General features: G+C 50.0%; 2 pseudogenes; one reads left to right on the top strand and one right to left on the bottom strand.

Annotated features, from left to right (window-relative positions):
* LOC128945474 (zinc finger protein 208-like) overlaps window positions 1-19,453 on the top strand; it is a 73,075-nt pseudogene extending 53,622 nt beyond the window's left edge.
* Window positions 1-19,776, bottom strand: part of LOC128945567 (zinc finger protein 208-like) — a 324,996-nt pseudogene that overhangs the window by 299,413 nt on the left and 5,807 nt on the right.

The following is a 19,776-nucleotide window of genomic DNA, read 5'->3' as shown; positions in this document are numbered from 1 at the left end:
TAAAAATTGAAACAGTTTTAAACAGTGACCGGTAAGGCGTGGTCAGGAGAGGCCCTTTGGTAAGTCGTGGGAGATGTCCCACGTGCAATTTGTGCCTCTGTAGTGTGCTTGCAAGCTGAAGTTGCAGTTGAAATCTGGTTGCCAGCAGAAAGAGTTGTTGAACTTGTACTGAGCTCGGGCTTTTGGTGCTGCCATTTGTTTCAGCATAGAGAGCTCAGTTTGCCACCAACTGGGGCTAGCAGTCGTAAGGGCAAATGCTGGTCCAAGGTTGTTATAACTGAGTTTGTGTGTGTGGAAAGAAATACCCCTTTCACAGTGAGTTTGTGTGTGTGGAAAGAAATACCCCTTTCACACTGAGTTTGTGTGTGTGAACTTTCTAGTTTTGGGGAGCAGCATTCGCTGTGACACCTGGTGTTTGAGTATAACCAGTCTTTATAAGGCTTTGTGTTCAGGTGTTAACCAATCCTTTGCCTGTGGGACCTGGGAGGCGAGGATCAAATGCTGTAACACGGTGCCTTTGTGGTCCCTCTCCTTGTGGAGTTTGCAAAGATGCAACTTTGGATTCATCTGGTGTAGTGTGAGATTTTGCTGACTATTGTGTAAAAGTTATAATTGTAACAAGCTGGTAATTTTTGTTGTATGTCATCTAGGTTAAGCTGCGTATTAAGCTTGAGCCTGAGTCAAAAGGGTTAAGCCACCCTTTTATAGGGTTTTAACTGTAACCGATGTTTGTGGGCTGTCAGAGCTGAAATAGAGACAGCTTGTTATAAGCTGATTCCCAAGACTTGAGGTACAGGAGAGCTGTGTGGGTTTTTTCCCCTGCATTGTGGTAATTTGATTCTTGGGACTGTATAGTTCTGTATGTGAGATTTTAAGATTTTGTTTGCAACAAGTGCAGCATTTTATGTGGAAAAACTAGTGTGGTGATTTATGTGCATTAAAGCAAATTAAAAGAATTCCAGGAAATCCCCCCCCCGCCCCCATTTGTGGTGTTTGTGGGCATATCAGATTTTTTGCTGTAAGAGGGACAGCCTTTTTATTTATTTTATTTGTGGTTAGACAGATTAAAGGAATCCCTTTCCCTTGCCAGTGTGAAAAGTACATATTATATGCCTCCATGCAGATATAAAATACTATAATGTATTTTGTGGTAGTGATTAGTAGGGCAGTATCAACATTTTAACAGTATGGTAAATGTAGTTTTGTAGTTAAAGTAGGAACTATGTATGTGGGATACTTTTTTAAGAAATGGATGAAGTACTTGCACCAGATAGCAGCCACAGGACACCGAAATCTTTCAGAGAAAGACAATTTACTGCTCTGTTATTAGAAGAAAGGAACTTCTTCCCGCCTTGCTCAGCCATGAAGACGCCGCTAAGGATTAGGAGGCAGAAGTTGACACTGACTGAAATAAACAGGGCCAGGAGACTTCTTCTCCTTTTTAATGCCTTTATTGAAAGTGATCAGCTCAGGATTGGGTGGCTCGGCGGGTCTGCAGGTCCCGTCGTCTCCCAGGGCGACTCAGAGGAGGAGGATATGCGCAGCTCTGTCCACAAGGGGCAGAGCTGGGGGAATCCAGTCCTCGTGGGAGCCTTTAGGGCGTGATTCCCCGTCAGGTGGTACTTTTGCCGGCTCAGTCGGCCTGGTCTCATCGCCGGGGTCGTCTCTCATGGTCAGGGCGAGAGGGTCCGAAGGTGTTCCGCGTCTCTGCAGGCTCAGCATTCGGCTCCTCACGTCCAGACATCACTCCAGTCTCTCAATTCTTAGGTGGCTCGTTGTTTTGGGGTTTTTCCGTACAGCGGGGGACCCATGCTGCATTGTGGTCTTGGAGTCACTTTGCATAGCCCCCCTCACCTTCTCAGGTCTCTTCACCCTTCTGGGAAAAGAACACCTTAGCCTCGGGCGAGGCTCTGCTGATACAAAAGGAGCGATTAGCCTGAACGACCCGTGATTACAGTAACAAAACACGAAGAACTTGGGCAGCTAGTGCTCTGGCTGCCTTTTTTGCAACTTTTTCTCACAAAAAAAATATTACCCGAATTTTGTTCATAACAGTCCCCCCTCTTTTGCTTTGATCGAGCTTAAATTCTAAGCTCGCATCAACTCACAATTTTTTTGTTTTGAATCTACTATAAATCTCTTGTGCAGTTTGGTAATCATGGTTACTTAACCTTGTTACTTTCCTTGGTTTCTTCAGGTTGGTCTGCACGGCAATACTATTCTACTAAAACAGATAAATAAGCATAGTAAAAAAAGCAATCCTCCAAGTACACACACAGTGAGAAAAACTACCTTTTCCCACACATCCTTTTTGAAAATCTCCAGGTTCTCCCACCCACTGGGATCAAGTGTAGGAGTTTGTTCTTCATTATTGACACATGCTAATCTTTTTATTTCGTTTGAAATGTTCCTAATAATTGAATTCTTTATTCTTAATACTGCTTGGAGGCGGATTACTTTATTTAACATAGAAATTGGGATCCGAATTTGGCTTTTACAATTTTGGATTTTCTCAATTTCTATTTCACTTTCTCGGTTCCGTTTATTTTCTCTCAAATCATTATATATAGGAACTCCCAAACTTGATCCAGTTTCTTTGGGTAATAAGAAAATTGGTTTTATCACTCTAGCAATGCAGCTGCCAGACGAGATCAAACCTAGGGATTTAGAGCTCCCCTTAAATGTGTTCCAAAAGGGGTTTATCTCTTTTCCAGTACACTCATATAAATACTTGTAACAAACTATTTTTCTTACCATTTTCCCCATTTCTTTGCTTTTTACTAGATCAGCTGAGCTTGTTTCAGCAGCATCACATTCAAAGCACAACCAGGCTTCCCCTATAGTACACTCTCCTAGGAGTGGCTGCCTAAAAGTGGCAGTATTGTATGCTCTCCAATACACTCTCTTATTTTTCTGATAAAGGACCAATTGGGAGGGGTTAACACAATTAGGGTTAGAACTGATGTGGACTCTCGACAAGGAGCTCATTTCCTCCTTATAGAGGGATTGGTAGCATTCACTGCACCGCTCAGCTGGGCTTCCTAGAGCACCACCAGCAATCAGAGCCATCAGTACTACCCTTCCCAAGAGTCCGGTATGGGTCATCTTGCACAGCCTGCCCACCCGGCCTTGCCTCTTGGGGAATTTTACTGAGGAAAAGCTTCCAAGCTCTTTAGAGTCCCTTCTACCCGCTTCTCTGGTTAAACCCCTCTTGGTCTGTTCCCTACCAATTTTGGTTTCCCCTCCCAGGGGAGTGCTCTGTAGAGGATTAACCTGGAGTCTTTAGAATTAAATTGGGGAACTTAACCAGAATTACTTATTTACAGTCTTAAACTTTTTCCCAACATAGTTTACACATAACAGTTTTGAAACATTTTAAGCAATATTAGAACTCTTGATACCAATTTTTTTCACACAGTTCAGTCTATTTGACTCTTCCTTCTGAGAGTCAACTTTAAATCCTTTGGTCCCTTTACCACAGTACACTCAGGTGATTTAGCTTGTGAAGCAGATGAATCTTGTCCAGCGCCGGGGGGCGAGAGTGGTGTGGACTCTGGTCCAATGCCAGAGGAAGCTGATGTTGGATCTGGTCCTGTACCTGGGGGTGACACTGGCCCTTTTATTCTTGTAATATGAGTCCAACCTTTTTCTTTGGTCCGCACAGCTGAATTAGTGATCAGGAGCACCTGGAAGGGGCCTTCAAATTTAGGCGTTAATGTTCCCATATTCCATGATTTTATCAAAACCCAATCTCCTGGGCTAATGTTGTGAACTTTTGTGTCGAGAGGGGAAGTTTGGGGAAGGTATCCTTTCTTTCTAAGTCCCTCCAGAGTTCTTCCAATTATTTCTAAATACTTTCTGGTAGCTTCTTCCCCTTCCAGATAGTCTCCTGTGCTATAAGGTGTTAACAAGAATGGCAGCCCAAACATCATTTCATAAGGTGAAATTCTTATGTCAGCCCGAGGTCTTGTTCTGATGCGCAATAGCGCTAGGGGCAAACACTTCAGCCAATTCATTTTGTTTCTTCAATCAATTTAGTTAACACATTTTTGAGAGTTTTGTTCATTCGCTCCACCCTCCCAGAACTCTGGGGGTGCCATTGAGTATGCAACCTCCATTTTATTCCTAAAGCTCCAATTATATTTTGTAATGTTTGGGACACAAAATGTGGACCTCGGTCTGAATCTATGGTGTTCACCATACCATATCTGGGGATAATGTTCTCTAGGATTGCTTTTGTCACGACTTGAGCCGTTTCCCTCCTGGTTGGGAAGGCTTCTACCCAGTGTGTGAGATGATCAACTATAACCAGTAAATATCTGTACCCTTGTACTGGGGGCATCTCAGTGAAATCTATCTGTATGCTTTGGAAGGGTCTCAGGGCTAATTCCCTTCCTCCAGGTGCTATTTTTCTCATAACTTTCTGGTTCACTTTTTGACAAATGACACACCCTCTGGTAACAGCCTTGGCCAGGCTATATACACCGATGCATAGGTTATTTCTTAGGAAATGATCACATAGTCCTTGGACTCCCCAGTGAGTTAATTTATGTAGTTCTGTTAGCACTGTCCGAGCCAGTGCTTTATTCAAAAATACCCGTCCATCTGAGGTTACCCACTCCCCCTGTTGTCCTTGATGTAACTTTAAATCTTTTATTGCTTCTAATTCTTCTTCACTAAATACAGGTTCTTCTCCTTCTTCAGGCGTTATTTTTGTCTTTAAAATTTTTACTGGATCCCCTGGTTCTAAAGCTGCTTCTTTGGCTATCTGATCAGCCAGTCGGTTTCCCCTAACTTCTAAACTGTCTCCTCTTTGGTGCCCTTTTATACAGACCACTGCTATTTCTGTAGGTTTATGTAGGGCTTCTAGTACTGATCGGACTAGGTTCTCATGGGCTAAGCTCTTTCCCTTTGAACTTAAATACTCACGTTCCTCCCATATTTTCCCAAATGTGTGAACTGTCCCATATGCATATTGGGAGTCCATATAAATGGTTCCCCGGTTCCCCTCCAGTAAGTCCAGTCCCCTTTTCAGGGCATAAATTTCACAACTTTGGGCTGACCAATTTGGGGATAGCTTCCCTTTTTCTGCAATTTGTAATGTTTCTCCATCTATAATGGCATAACCTGAAGCTCTTTTTCCATTAACTACCCTCGAAGAGCCATCTATGAATAAGCTTCTTCCAGTTGCTAGAGGCTGATCTTCCAAATCTTCTCTTACTTTTGTTTGGAGATAAACCAATTCAAGACAATCATGTTCTAAATTCTCTATAGGCTCTCCCATTAAGAATTGTGCTGGATTGAGGGCATTTGATGTGATAAATTCTAAGTCCTCTGTATTCATTAGTATTATCTCATATTTTAATATTCTAGCATCGGTTAACCACTGCGGAGCTCTCTGTCTCAGTACTGCCCTAAGATCATGAGGAGTATGCACTTTAATTTTTCCTTGTAAGGTCAATTTTTGAGTCTCCTCTATCAGAACTGCGGTTGCTGCTACTGCCTGTATACAAACTGGCCAGCCTCTAGCCACTGTATCTAACAATTTGGATATGTACGCCACAGGTTTCCTGCACCCTCCCCACTCTTGAGTTAATACTCCATAGGCTATACCTCCTTCTGCACTCACAAACAGGTTAAAGCCCTTCCTGAGGTCTGGTAAGCTTAAGACCGGGGCAGAAGACAATTTGCTTTTTTAAGTTTTCCAATTGTTGATCATCTTCAGCTGTCCAAATTAGGGGTTCTGGATCCACTAGTTTATTGTACAGAAATTTCACACTCTGTGTGTATTGGTCTAACCATAACTTACAATACCCAAACAAGCCCAGGAGTTTTCTCACATCTCTTTTCGTTTTTGGGGCCGGGAGAGCTAAAATACCTGAAATTCTGTCAGGACTTAATTTCTTATACTCTCCCCCTATTATGTGCCCCAAGTATGTTACTTCTGATTGCACAAATTGTAGTTTCCCTTGGGAAACTTTTAGTCCTTTCTCCCCTAGAAAATTCAAAAGTTTAATATTAGTTTGTCTGACCTGATCTTTTTCCTTTCCTGATACCATCAGGTCATCAACATACTGCAGGATCTGCACTTCTTGTTCAGGGACAAATTGTTCCAACAAACTCTCTAAAGCTTGTCCAAAGAGATTGGGGGATTCAGTGAACCCCTGTGGTAATCGGGTCCACCTTAGCTGTTGTCTCCTTTTCGTACTCGGGTCCTCCCATTCAAAGGCAAACCAATCCCTACTTTCTGTTGCCAGAGGACACGCCCAGAAAGCATCCTTCAAATCTATGACAGTGAACCAAGCATGTTCTCTTGGAATTCTGCTTAAGAGACTATATGGGTTGGGCACAACTGGATGTCTGGCAATGGTTCTTTTGTTGACTTCCCTCAAATCTTGCACCAGCCTATATTTCCCTTCAGCCTTTTTAACTGCCAGTATAGGGGTATTATGTGGTGACATGCAGGGTTCTAAAATTCCCTCTTGCAATAGTTGTTCAATGACTATTGCAAGCCCCTTCTTTCCTTCTAGGGAAATCGGATACTGTTTAACACGTATGGGTGAGGTATCATCCTGCATTTTTATTGTTATCGGTGGAATGTCTAATAAGCCTCTCTTCCCCCCCTCAGCCCATACCTCAGGATTTATCTCTGCAACATCTCCTTGAGATAGCTTCATCACTTGTACTACCATCCTCCCTTCCCTTGGAACAATCCCAACCCCCAAATGAACTTGCAGATCCCTTCCTAACAAACTTTTTTCTAAGTTAGGCAGATAAAGAAAATTAGCTTCACATTGCCTTGAGTTTCCAATTATTTTCACTTCTTCAATTACCGATGCTCTAAATGGTCTCCCCTCCGCACCGAATACTTCACAAAATTTTCTCCCAATTTCCATACCTTGTGGTATTTTGTTGAGACAGGACTTATCTGCCCCTGTATCAACCAAAAATTCAAATTCCTCATTTAGGGGTCCCACTTCAAAATTTACCAAGGGCTCTTCTAGATGTTTCATCAGGTCCCCTATAGTAAAAAGCCCTTGACACCCCTAGTCCTCCCCCTTAAGAATCCTTCCTAAATTATCCTGTTGCTTGGCTATTGCCTCATCGAGACTGAGCTTTTTGCAAAACCTCCTGGTGTGTCCTGCCTCCCCACAGTAATAACACTGTCGTCCTCTCAAAGGGACTTGAGGTCTCTCCATCCTTTGTGCACCTGTCAGTACTGGCCTACCTCTGCCTCTTCCTGATGGTGGACCTGCCCACCCTGCACTTTCTCTAGCTACTGCAACCATAATCTTAGCCTTGGCCTTTGCTTTTTCTTCCTCCCTCCTTAAATACACCTTCAATGCCTCTTTTAACAATTCATTTATGTCCTTCTCTTGCCACTCTTCCATCTTTTCCAGCTTTCTCCTTATATCAGGCCAAGATTTGGTAACAAATTCGACTTTTAGCAGCATTTGACCTTCTGGGGTGTCTGTGTCTATTCTAGAGTACAACTGGAAGTTCCGCCTTGGGCGATTAAGCCAGGCAGCAGGAGCTTCCTCCTTTTCTTGCGCACCCTCAAATGCCAATTGGGTGTTAGTTCCTTTGGGAACTGACTCTTTGATACCCCGTATCATCAAAGACCTATATTCCCTCATGGCCTTCCTCCCCTCCTCCTGATTAGGGTTCCAGCTGGGATCCGTTAGTGGCAATTTCTGTTCACCTGTTGGCACCTGGGGTCCTGGACTGTTATCTTTCTCCCATATTCTTATGCCAGCCGCCCTAATCATCTGGACCTCTTCTGGGGAAAATAATATACTCAGGATGGAATTCATCTCCCCCCAGGTGTAGATATTTGGACCTAGAAATTGATCCACTTGGTTGGCTATGCCCACTGGGTCCTCCACTAAATGCCCCAACTCTTTCTTGAATCCTCTCACCTCAGAAGCAGTTAGGGGAGCATTCACAAAGCCAACACCTCCCGCTATTCCTCCCATAGGAACCTCTCTGAGGGGAAAGAGTCTCTCCGCCTTGGAGGTCTTGGATCTGGTGCTACAGTACGGCCCATCTTCAGATGCCAAACTGCTTTGAGGGATTTCTGGGTTACCGTGAACTTCCTGCCCATCAGCAGGTGTATTTGCTGATAGCTGTTTACAGGGCGAGGAGGCATTGGTGTCCCAACTAGGAGGAGGTAAAGGGACAGCAATAGGAGGGGGAGAAGAGCCTGAGTGAATATTAAGCGGAGCTGGAGAAGGGGTGGAGAATGCAGCAGGTGGAGTAGGCGCTTGTGGTGATGCAGAAGGAAGTGGAGGAGCTGAAGGGGGCGGTGAGGGAGTGGTTGGAGGGGATACTGGGTTTATCATAGCGGAAGCTGAAGAGGTAGAAGGAGGAGTTTGAGCAGGTGGTAGTGGAATGGCAGCCGGGGGAGGAACCGGACCTGCCATTTGAGGTGCTTGAAGAAGAGGATTATAAGGTGGAGGGGCAGAAGGAGGCAAATAATCCAGGGGGTCCCATCTTTTACTAGTTCTATCATCCCCTCCTTCATTCCCTTCTTTCTTCCTCTGTACCTTACAAATTCGCACCCCTTCATCCTCAACAGCGCTCTTTACCCAGCAAGCCACATACAATAATTGCTCAGGATCAGTATCTCTTCGAGCTGTCAGATAATTATTTAATAGTTGGCACATCCACTTATCCTTTGTCCCACACCAAGGCCATCCCCCTTGCAGTTCTAATTCTGGCCACACTTCCATACAATAATGGATCATTTTCACTTTATCTAATCCCTCCGTGGCCTCTATAGAATCCCATTTCACTAACAGTTCTCCTAAGGGACTATTGGGATGTATATACCTCAGTTTCTTGCCGGTCTTTTTACTATTACAACATCCCATTTTTGCAGGTCTCAATAAAAAAGTCTCAAAGGTGCCTCAACTGACCGGTAGTTTCAAAAAAACCTTGTTTGAGGAGCTTCAGCCTCCTCCACTGAACTTCAAATTTCTGCCTGATGCTCAGGACTTTATACTGAAACAACTGCCCAATCTCTTGATTGCCCAACTTTCCCCACGTCAGGTCTTACATCTATCGGGACTTGAACACACGAAGCCTCGGCCTAAGAATCTGGGTCGTGCCTGACTCCCTCAGTCAGGAAAAACAACTGCCTGATTTTTAGTTTGCCTAACTCGCCAATTTTTAGGCTTCACCGTATCAGGACTTAAAAGCAAACCACAGCCTCCTTCGCTGGGGTTTGTGCCTGACTCCCTTTGTCAGGACTTACTTTGCCTGCAGGGCTTGTGAAAACACCCGAATCCTTCTCGGGACTGACAAATCTTATGCGAATCCTTCTCGAGACTTACAAAAGTGCCTGACCTCCCTTTGTCAGGACTTTGGGGTGCGTGCCACTCATACACAGTAATTAACTCCGCACGCCCGGAGTGGGGGGGCCCTTTATTCCCCCTTGGGAGATGACTTCACTCACACTAAGTCCACTCGCTTCCCCCTGTTCCTGGCCGGGTTTCTCGCGAAAAACCGGAAACGCAGTACTGAGGGGTCCCACTCGCTTCGAAGGTCCAGCTGCCGGCCCTCGTCTCACTCACACACACATGCGCACGTCTCCCACTCCCGCCACCGGATTTCTCACCAGTCCGGTGCTCCGGTGCTCCTCTGCGTCGCTCTCCTGAGCCGATCCCTGGTCCTAGTAGCCAGCTGTCCTCTGAAGATCCAAGATGGCCAGTCCTGAGTCCTCTTGCGGCGTGGCTATCCCGGACGAGTCCCCAGCTGAAATAAACAGGGCCAGGAGACTTCTTCTCCTTTTTAATGCCTTTATTGAAAGTGATCAGCTCAGGATTGGGTGGCTCGGCGGGTCTGCAGGTCCCGTCGTCTCCCAGGGCGACTCAGAGGAGGAGGATGTGCGCAGCTCTGTCCACAAGGGGCAGAGCTGGGGGAATCCAGTCCTCGTGGGAGCCTTTAGGGCGTGATTCCCCGTCAGGTGGTACTTTTGCCGGCTCAGTTGGCCTGGTCTCACCGCCGGGGTCGTCTCTCATGGTCAGGGCGAGAGGGTCCGAAGGTGTTCCGCGTCTCTGCAGGCTCAGCATTCGGCTCCTCACGTCCAGACATCACTCCAGTCTCTCAATTCTTAGGTGGCTCGTGGTTTTGGGGTTTTCTCCGTACAGCGGGGGACCCATGCTGCATTGTGGTCTTGGAGTCACTTTGCATAGCCCCCCTCACCTTCTCAGGTCTCTTCACCCTTCTGGGAAAAGAACACCTTAGCCTCGGGCGAGGCTCTGCTGATACAAAAGGAGCGATTAGCCTGAACGACCCGTGATTACAGTAACAAAACACGAAGAACTTGGGCAGCTAGTGCTCTGGCTGCCTTTTTTGCAACTTTTTCTCACAAAAAAAATATTACCCGAATTTTGTTCATAACACTGACCAGAGAGAATCCTTTGTTTGAAAGGAATTTATGCATCATGTATGAAGTGTATGAATATGCAACAGGCTGTTGTCTTTAAAGGTTAATCCTCTGTTAACCGGTGTCCTTTTTCGGGCTTATTTTACCCATAAAAGGTACCCGGTCCTCCGTAACTTACTTCTTATTGTCTCGTATTGTCCTACTTTAATTGTTGAAATTTTTATTACTCTAATTATATTCCTATTTTTATGACCATTTTATTACCATTAAATTTTATTTTTTCTTAAACTGATGGGCATTTTTCACAATGGAGGCATGGGAGGAAAAGTGGATTTAAGGGTCTTCACTTAGTTCTCACTAGCCTGCTCTGCGATTTTGGAGTTTTCTGTCAGAAATCTCTCCCTTCCCCCACACATCCACAGAGCTTCAGCAGTTTTCCTATTCTTGCGGTTAATTAAAGCGGTGCAATAATGCGCCTAATTAGGGGTAGGAAAACTGAGGGCTTTCCGCTGAGCCGGAGACACCGGAGCCGCAGTGCCGGGAAAGCCGTGGCGGGAGGTGCGGAGAAGTTTGTTTGCGTTTTCAGCTCAATCTTGCTCGGGCCCGGGCCCGTTCCAGGGCTGTTCCTCAGCTCCGGCTCCGTCCTCACGCAGCCCGGGGGGCCCGGAGAGCGCGGGGCGGGGCTGTGCCGTGTGCAGAGCCCGCCCCTGGCTGGGATTGGGCGATGGTGCCGTCAGTCGTGATTGTGGCGCGCTGATTGGTGGCAGTGGGGCAGAGCAAGGCCCCGGTGGCGGGCTGAGGGCGGCCGTGGCTGGGCAGCGGCGCCATTGTCGGAGTGTGTGTGCGGTCCCGTGAGCGGCGGCAGCGGCCGGAGCGCGGTGAGGCGGCGGCGGAGCTTGGAGGCGGCCGCAGCGCAGATGGGAGCTGCGCTGGGTTGTGCGGGGGCTCGGGCGGGTTCGTTGTGCCGCGTCCGGCCCGTGTTGCCGCTGGCGTGAGGGCGCTGCGGGAGCGGCTGCCCGCGGTCTCCTTGCGGCCGCTGCCTCGGCAGGAGCCGCTGCCGGAGCAGCGCTGGCTCGGCCCGGTTGCTGTGGCTGGGACAGAGGGGGCTGCCCCGTGCCCGGGGCTGTGCGGGGAAATTCCCGTGGCCGGAGGTTTCTGTTCCCAGAGGAGACAGAGGAGTCCTGCAAAAGTGACTTTATTGCTGAGCAGCGGGACAGGCCGTGGGGCATTTGCCGTGCGCTCTCTGCCATTGTTGTAGTTCGCAGCCTCCTTTTTATCCTCATTTTCCCGGCCTCATCTCCCTCTCCCTTTGCCCCCTGGCTGAGGTCCTTGGAAGGTTCAGACCTCCCGATCCGCCAACTGCATGTCCTCGTTAATGTGCATCCCCACTTTTGCATAACAGCCGATATTCATGGGTCTGTTAGGTCTTTTTCCTTTTGGAACTTCAGAAATTCAGCGAGACTTTGTCTGAGCAGCAGTGTGTGTTAGGAACATTTATTGAAGCTGGTGGTTTCTCCCGTTACTTCCTTATCTACGAGTCCCTGACCCTTCGCTCAGCAGCTGAATGAGCTGCACTCTCAAGGTGTGGAGCCTGGTAAAAAGATGAGAGTTGCTGCAGCACATCAGAGGAGAAACAGCATTCGTTTAACCCATGGTCTGCCAGGGAGCCACAAAACCGTGTCCCATTCCCATCCTTTCCACGTTTGGACTGGTACATGGGCTGGGGATTTTTTCCGTTTTTTTTTTTTCTCCCCTTTTCCTTTGTCATCTATTTGCCAAGACCAGTTTGAGTAATTTAATTTTCCGCAAACTCTTCCTTTTTCTGCTAACAGATGATCTGATCCCATCCCATGGTTAAGTGTTGTGTTCCTCATTTCAGTGGATTGCTCGGCAGGAAGGTCAGGAGCTGGAGCTGTCTGGTTGGTTATTGCGAGGACAGCTTGTAATCTAATGATGCCATTGAAAGGAGAAATGGGTTCTGTGGCTCCTGATATGAATTGGTTTGGGTTCCCAGAGGCTGGTCCATGGTGTTGTAGGATTTGTTCTGGTGGCCGTTCATCTTTTCCCCATTTTGGGTGCTCCCTTCAGCCAAGACTTCATCAATTTACCACTTTTCTCTAACTGAATCATGAAATACTTGGATTCCCAACTGATTTCCCTGAACTTGTGGCAGCAAGAATATCTCAGTGCTCTGATACACCCTATAGAACACAGACAGTGACAGCACATGTTGGAGTGGGCAGAGGGATGATTCCTCCCCCATTTATTTAATGAAGTTTTCCCAACATTCTCCATTTGCTGTTTCCCGTTGCAGCTTCACCTGTTTGTGTTGCAGGGTCAGATATCCTCCCCCTGGGCTCTGCCTTGAGCTGTGCAAATTCCATCAGTGCCAGCAGGCAGAGCTTGGGGTGAGGGGCAGAGGGAATCAGCCCAATTCCTGCCCCAGGCAAGAGACCCAGGTGCATTGTCCACACTTTGCCCAGCAGTGTTCATTTGCATTTCTAAAGCTGCTCTGCAGGCTGCCTGGAATGAAGCTTCTCTTCCTGCTGCTGGGCAATGTTGATGTTTTGTTGCTGGTCGTTATCTCTGTGGGTGTCTTTTGTGCTATTCCCAGTCTGTTGAGATGTTAAACTCATCTCCATTGAGCAGTGTAACACCTCTTAAATAAAACCTTTAAAATTCCTTTCCTCAAGGCAAAGACAAACCAAGCTTGAGAAGAGGAATAAGATTTAAAAGAACCAAACTCGGTGCATTTTGCAGCAGTGCAATGGCAGGCAGCCCAGAGTGTGGGTGTCAGTGAGCCCCAGAGTGGAATTGTGCCGTGGTGTTCCCCAGCAGCTGTGGCAGTGCAGGCCCAGCCAGCGCTGAAGCTGCAGCAGTGGCAGCAAGGCTTGGCCCCAGTGGCTGGAGATGGCAGAGGAGGGTGGCCAGGATTGCAGAGGATTCCAGGCGAGGATCTGTGGGCAGGCGCAGGGGCTTGGCCCGCTGTGGAGCCCTGGCTGCTGCTGCGTTGCCTTCAGGGCAGGCTCAGGGGCGGCCTCCCATCCTCCTGCTGCAGGCGGGAAGTGCAAATCTGCGGGGCTTCAGAGCCCTTGAGGCCAGGCTGAGGGGTCCCCCGTGTTGAGCTGTGCTGGCGGCTGTTTGTGGCCTCAGGGACACTTGGCATGGGCCCCTTGGCCACCAGTGGTGCTGCTTTGCACTCCTTAGGCAGGAGCCGATGTCCTGGCTGGGTGTTGGCAGCAGCAAAGTGCCAGGGCAGGCTGTGTGCCAGCCCAGCTTCCTGTGGGAGAACATGCCTTGATATCTGCTCCAGTGGTTGCTGAAGCAGTGAGAATTGCTTTTGCCCCCCTGTTAGGTGCCATGGTGTCAGCAGAAGATATTGAAGCCTTCCTGCTCAGGGCATTTCAGTGCCAGGCTCTCACAGGCACCCACAGCTGGGCGGGCTGTGCTGAGCATGGGGCGGTGACCGGCGCTGTGTCTGATTCCCCTTCCTTCCCTCCCCTGGAACAGGGTGTTGCTTTTAGACACCACTTGTCCTGGTTGGTTCGGAGTGCTTTGGAGAGATTCCATATCTAATTTTCCCTCTTTCCCTGGGGCTGCCAGAACTTCTGGGTTCATCTCAGCATAGGCCTTCCCAGAATTTGACACAGAGGTACAAGAGAACCGCCCTCTGTATCACCTTTTAATTGAATTAATTTGAGTTCTGAGTTTAGCAATCAAATCCCTTCCCAGTAAACCATAATAACAATAATGAATAAAAATTCATGCATTTCAAACCCGTCGCCCACATCTGCTAATAGTGGTTGAATAAAACCACACATCTTTCCCAGTAATCCCATGAAAAATCAAAGATATTTTTAGCATTTTCCCACCTTAGATCTAAGATTCCAAGTAGATTGAGAGGCCCCTGTGTCCATCAGAAAATGCCTCCTCTCCATGCAGACCCACCCTGAATGTTCTCAAGGGCTGCAGTGTGGAGGGTCCCTGGTGTGATGGGAGCTGTGACAGCCCAGCCAATCCGTGTCCATCAAGGGGTGGACTTGCTGGTCCTGAGGGTGCTGCTGTCTGTGCTTGCAGTGTCCTTGTGCCCTGCAGCTGGAGCCCTGGTTCCTTGCCAGGGGCTGTTTGGGTGGGCTCTCCCCTGGTGAGGAGGGCAATGCCTCTGCCAGGTGCTTGTGGCCGAGCCCGTGCCCTGGGTGCTGGGGCCCCCTTGGGCCCTGGGGTTGATCCCTCAGGGGCTGTAGGAACTGTGCCCTGGCCTTTGCCTTCAGCTTGGCCTTTTGCTGCTCCGTTCTTGCACTCACCTGCTGTGCCCTTGTGCCCAAGTGCTGCAGGGCCTTCTTGTGCCCCTCCTGCAGCCCCCCTCAGTGCCTGTGGGTGCTTGTCTTGCTTTACAAGAGAGGTGTCTGCTCGGGAAGGCAGAAAAAGCCTCTCTTGGAATGGAGAATGGAAACCGCCTCCCTCTTCATTTTGAGACTAGTGAAATCAAGGGCTCTCAGGCAAAGATATGGGAATAGGAATACCGGTTCTTTACTAGTGTGTATAATAAAGCAAACAAACACCAACAGCTGTGGCACTGACAGCAAACAGAGCCCGGACCCAGTCCCGGCCTTTGGGCTGCGGCGCTTTCCCCTTGGGTGCAGTTCCGGGCACGGCCGGCAGGGGCGCTGGTGGCTCCCGCGGGGCGGGGCAGCGCATCCCTCCCATGGGAACCTCTCTGAACGGAAATAGAGCAATCCCTTCATCTAACTCTTTCACTTTTTTACCTTCTATAGCCTTTCTCCCGTGTTTTGGGAAAGAATTTGGAGAGGGCTGTCTTTTAACTGTGCTCCTAGTGTTTCAATAAGGTGCTTCCTGTAGAGGGAGAGAGTTTCCCTGAACAGCCGGAGCTGTGGTTACCAAGGGGACGTACCTCAGAGCAGGACGGGGTGAGGGGAGGATATCCTGCTGAGGCTCGGTGGGAGTGTGGGCAGGGTCTGCTGCCGAAATCGCCAGAGGGGGATCTTGCCGTGGAGCCCGAGCCGGAGCGTGGGTAGCCCCCACATGGCTGATGGCGGCTGATCCGGCAGCTCCTGGCAGAGCAAAGGCAGGTGGGAGAGCCCGGCAGCAGCGGCGGTGCCCAGCACAGGTGGCACAGGCAGGGCAGCCGGGGATGGGATGGCTGGGACCCCCCTGGGTGCGGTGGGCGCGGTGACCTCGGAGCAGGCAGCAGGACAAAGCAACCCCCATCTTCCCCAGCATGGCCGGCAGAGTGGCCACGGGCCAGGCAGTGGGAGCAGGGCACACAAATTGAGCGACAGCGCCGGGCAGGTGGAGCTGCCCTGGGCAGTGAGGCCGCACCTGGGATGGAAACCGGGGCAGGCGGAGCTGAGGCGGGCAGCGAGCCGGGACCCGGGACAGGCGCCTGGGCCGTGAATGGAGGGGGCAAGACCTGCAGAGGATCCCACTCTCTTTCTGATTTTTCCTCTTGTTCCCTTCCCTTTCATTTCCCCTTTTTCTTTTCTTGTTTTGTCTCGGGTGTTTCTGATACTTCAAAGATTTTTATTCTCCTCAAATCTCCTGACTAACATATGGCATATTCTGTTCTAGGTTTTAACGGGATGTTTTTACAAATAAATCCGAGACTAACAAATGTAAACTTCTGCTTGGATACTTTGAAATGGCCAACGCACTAACTCACGACCTTCTAATGTTTTTCTCATCACCTTTTATTTATCCTTTGGCAAATTAAGCATCTTTCAGTTACTTGCTTTGCTCCTCCAAAAATCCCAGTGCACCCATAGTTCCTTAAAAAATGATCACACAAAGCTTGAATACCCCAGTGGGTTTTCTGATGCCTGTCTTCTAATATTTTCCTAGTAAGCACATTTTATTAAGTAATTGTTTTCCATCAAGAAGTTTCCATTTCCCTGATTTATCTTGTTCACTTCCGGTCGTGTTTAATTCTTTTTTCTCGGCTTCACTAAACTTTGGAATTTCCAGTTTTTCCTGGTTTGGAGTTAATATTAACATAACTCTTTGTGCTCCATTTTTTGCTACATCGTTAGTTTTATGATGTGACCCCAGTTTGCCCAGTTTGCCTCTCCTTTGGCCCGGGCTGGGTTCCCCCCGCCTGCAGCGGCTGGGAGCAGCCGAGAGCCCCGCGCTGCCCATCCCGACCTGTCCCGGCTCCATCCCCGCTCCTGCCGCGGCTGCAAGGGCTGCGGGAACGGGGCAGCGAGGGTGTGGCTGCTGCTGGGGGAGGAGGAGGAGGGAGGGAAAGGCAGGGATGAAGGGGGAGAAGGAGGCCGGGTAAGGGTGGAGGAGAAGGGGGAGGGATGGAAGAGGGGCGATGAAGGCGGAGAGAGAGCAGCGAGGGAAGGAGGTGGGGATAAGACAGAGGGGGGGGAGGAGGGGGGAAAGAAAGGGAGGAGCGGGAGGAAGAGGAAGAGGAGGGACAAGGGCAGATTGAGGCTGAGCTGAGGGAACCACGTGATCGATCGCTGCCTGAATTCGCAACCCCCACCTGTGGGATCATCGCCCCCCCCATTCGCGCTGGTGAGCAGAGATGGGGAGCTCGGCCCAGATATCCCTGGGGGTCCCTGGGTTTGGTTTTTCGGGGATGTCTGGGGAATGAAGAAGTCCAAGGCTGAGCGGAAAAGGCCCCTTGGGGGGACATCGGGGGTGGCGGTGGCGGCTGCCGGCAGAGGCAGCCTGGAGGAGCAGAGCCCTGTGTCCCCCAGGAGCCCAAAGTGGGGAGCCCAGAGAGGGGGGAGCGCCGCCATTGGCGGGAGCCTCAAGAGCCTGGAGAGGGGCAGGGGGGACTCCTTGGAGCCACTGCAGCCCAGAGCAGAGAATGAGGGGAGAAGGGAGCCCGGGAGCCCAAACAGCCCCGGCATCCCGAAATGGGGAGAGCGAAGCGAGGGGAGCTTTTGGCATTGCTGGGACTGCCAGCAGCCTGGGCAGGGTGGGCACCTGGCACAAGGGGGACCCCCAATCCAAGCGTGACCCCCAGCAGCTGGGACAGGGGGGAATCCCTGAACAGCAAAGGGGAAGGACCAGGGATGGGGAACTCCTGGGAGGCTTTTTCAGGGCTGAATCTGGGTGTTTGGGAGGTTTTTCTGGAGCCCAGCTGGCCAGTGACTTGTAGACATGGACTTGGGCAGAGGGACCTTCAAACTCAGTGTGTGTTGGGGAAGATGAAACAGGAAAACCTTATAAATACGATTGTCTTGCAAAAGATGTTGGGAATATAGAAAGTATAAGGAAGATTGAAATGAAAGCAAGCTCTGAAATACCTCAGTTAGTGAACAACTAGGAAACCATGATGTGGCCCGACTGAAGGTAATCCCCTTTTGATGAAACAATTCCCTCTGTTTGCAGGCAGATCCAGACCCTACTAGCTCAGCAGAAGGGGTCCAAAGAGGAGTTTTTAGGGTGTAAAATGTAACACAGTATGGTGATGTAATGATTCTTACAGGCTGTATGTAAATGCTGCAGGATTGGTATCTTCTATTAGATTAGTTGGTGAGAAATAGAATATTCAACCCTGAAAAAAATTTATAGTGTTCTGATGGGAACCTTACTCTCTCATGCTCTTGCCTGTCTTACTCTCTTACCCTCTCACCCTCTCTACCCCTCTCTTCTCTCGGGCCTGCTCCGAGCTGTGGCTGGCAGCTCCGAGCAGGGCCCTGCACCCAGGCCCTTTGAAATAAACCGCAATTCCATGCCCTGGCTGCAGAGATCTCTCGTCTCCGTCCATCCTGACCGTCCTATTCCCCGACGCTCCTACAAACGCGCTCATCCCTTGTTTTCCCCAAACCAGGATTTCCCATTGCCAAGGCCTGGGAGGCTGCGAGGAAGAGGAAGATGCCCCGGGACACTGAGGCAGGTGAGGAGGAAGTCAGTGCCCCTTTCACCTCTGTGCTGCTCCATCTCCCAGCCCAGCATGGCCCCGGCTGCAGCTCAGCCCTGGGGGGATCTCCTTGCCCTTGCCTGTGGCACAGAGGCAAATCCCATCCTGTCCTTGTCCTTCCTCCCCCAGAGCAGGAGCTGAGCATGGAGAGCAGGGAGGAGAAATGCCCGCGGCAGAACATGGTGGAAGAGGCCGTTTTGAGTGGCTCCACGGCGCAGGAAGCCAACGGGGAGGAAAAGCCCCGGAGATGCTGCACGAGGAGGGGCTGCAAACGCGGCCGGCGGGGATCTGAGGGGGAAAGAGCCAGCCTGGGCCGGGAAGGCGGCCGGAGACGGAGCCAGAGCTCGGAGCTGGTGCTCCATGAGCAGCTCCATGATGGGGAGAAGCCCCACACGTGCGTGGAGTGTGGGAAGAGCTTCAGGCGGAACTGCAACCTGATTGTGCACCAGAGGATCCACACTGGGCAGAAGCCCTACGAGTGTGAGAAGTGTGGGAAGAGCTTCAGCCAGAGCTCCGACCTGATTGTCCACCAGAGGACCCACACTGGAGAGAAGCCCTACGAGTGTGGGGAGTGCGGGAAGTGCTCCAGGCAGAGCTCCCACCTGATCAGCCACCAGAGGATCCACACTGGAGAAAGGCCGTACAAGTGTTCCGAGTGTGGGATGTGCTTCAGCCAGAGCTCCGGCCTGATCACGCACCAGAGGACCCACACTGGGGAGAGGCCCTACGAGTGTTCCAAGTGTGGGAAGAGGTTTCAGGCCAGCACCCATCTCCTCCAGCACTATCGGATTCACAGAGAGGAGAGGCCCTTCCAATGCCCCGACTGTGGGAAGGGATTCAAGGACAACCCTGCCCTTGTCAAGCACCGGCGCATCCACACTGGGGAAAGGCTCTATGAGTGTGATAAATGCAGGAAGAGGTTTCAGACCAGCTCCATTCTCCTCCGGCACTATCGGATTCACACAGAGGAGAGGCCCTTCCGCTGTCCCAACTGTGGGAAGGGATTCAAGCACAACTCCAGCCTCGTCAGGCACCGGCGCATCCACACTGGGGAGAGGCCCTACGAGTGTCCCCAGTGTGGGAAGAGCTTCTCCAACAGCTCTAACTTGACCCGACACCAAAGGAGGCACCACTAAGGGAAGCCCTGCGAGTGCCCCGAGTGCGGGCAGAGCTTTGTGCACTGCTCCAGCTCCATCCCCCACTGGAGGAGGCACTTTGGGCACAGCCCTGGTCACTCACATTCCCTGTGATCGATGTTGAGAACACACCTGGCTGCTTCTACTTTTAATTTCACCTTAATTTTTTTCTATTCTCCATCTCTTTGCACTGCAAATGCCAAGAGAAATGGATCTGTCACCTCAAAACCACTGAAATCCCAGTGAAAACAGCTCAATCTTACCCAAAAAACAGCTCAAACCCACCTCAAAAAACTCAGTCCCACGCCAAACTCACTCAATTCCGCAGCCATCAGGCTGAGATGAGGTTGGGAGGT

This window comes from Melozone crissalis, unplaced genomic scaffold (genome assembly GCF_028551555.1).
Source record: "Melozone crissalis strain CALT ecotype California unplaced genomic scaffold, PUWL_Pcris_2 ptg000066l_1, whole genome shotgun sequence".
Lineage (NCBI taxonomy): Eukaryota > Metazoa > Chordata > Aves > Passeriformes > Passerellidae > Melozone > Melozone crissalis.
Note: the sequence above shows the minus strand (reverse complement) of the source record. Positions and strands in the feature narration are given on the sequence as shown.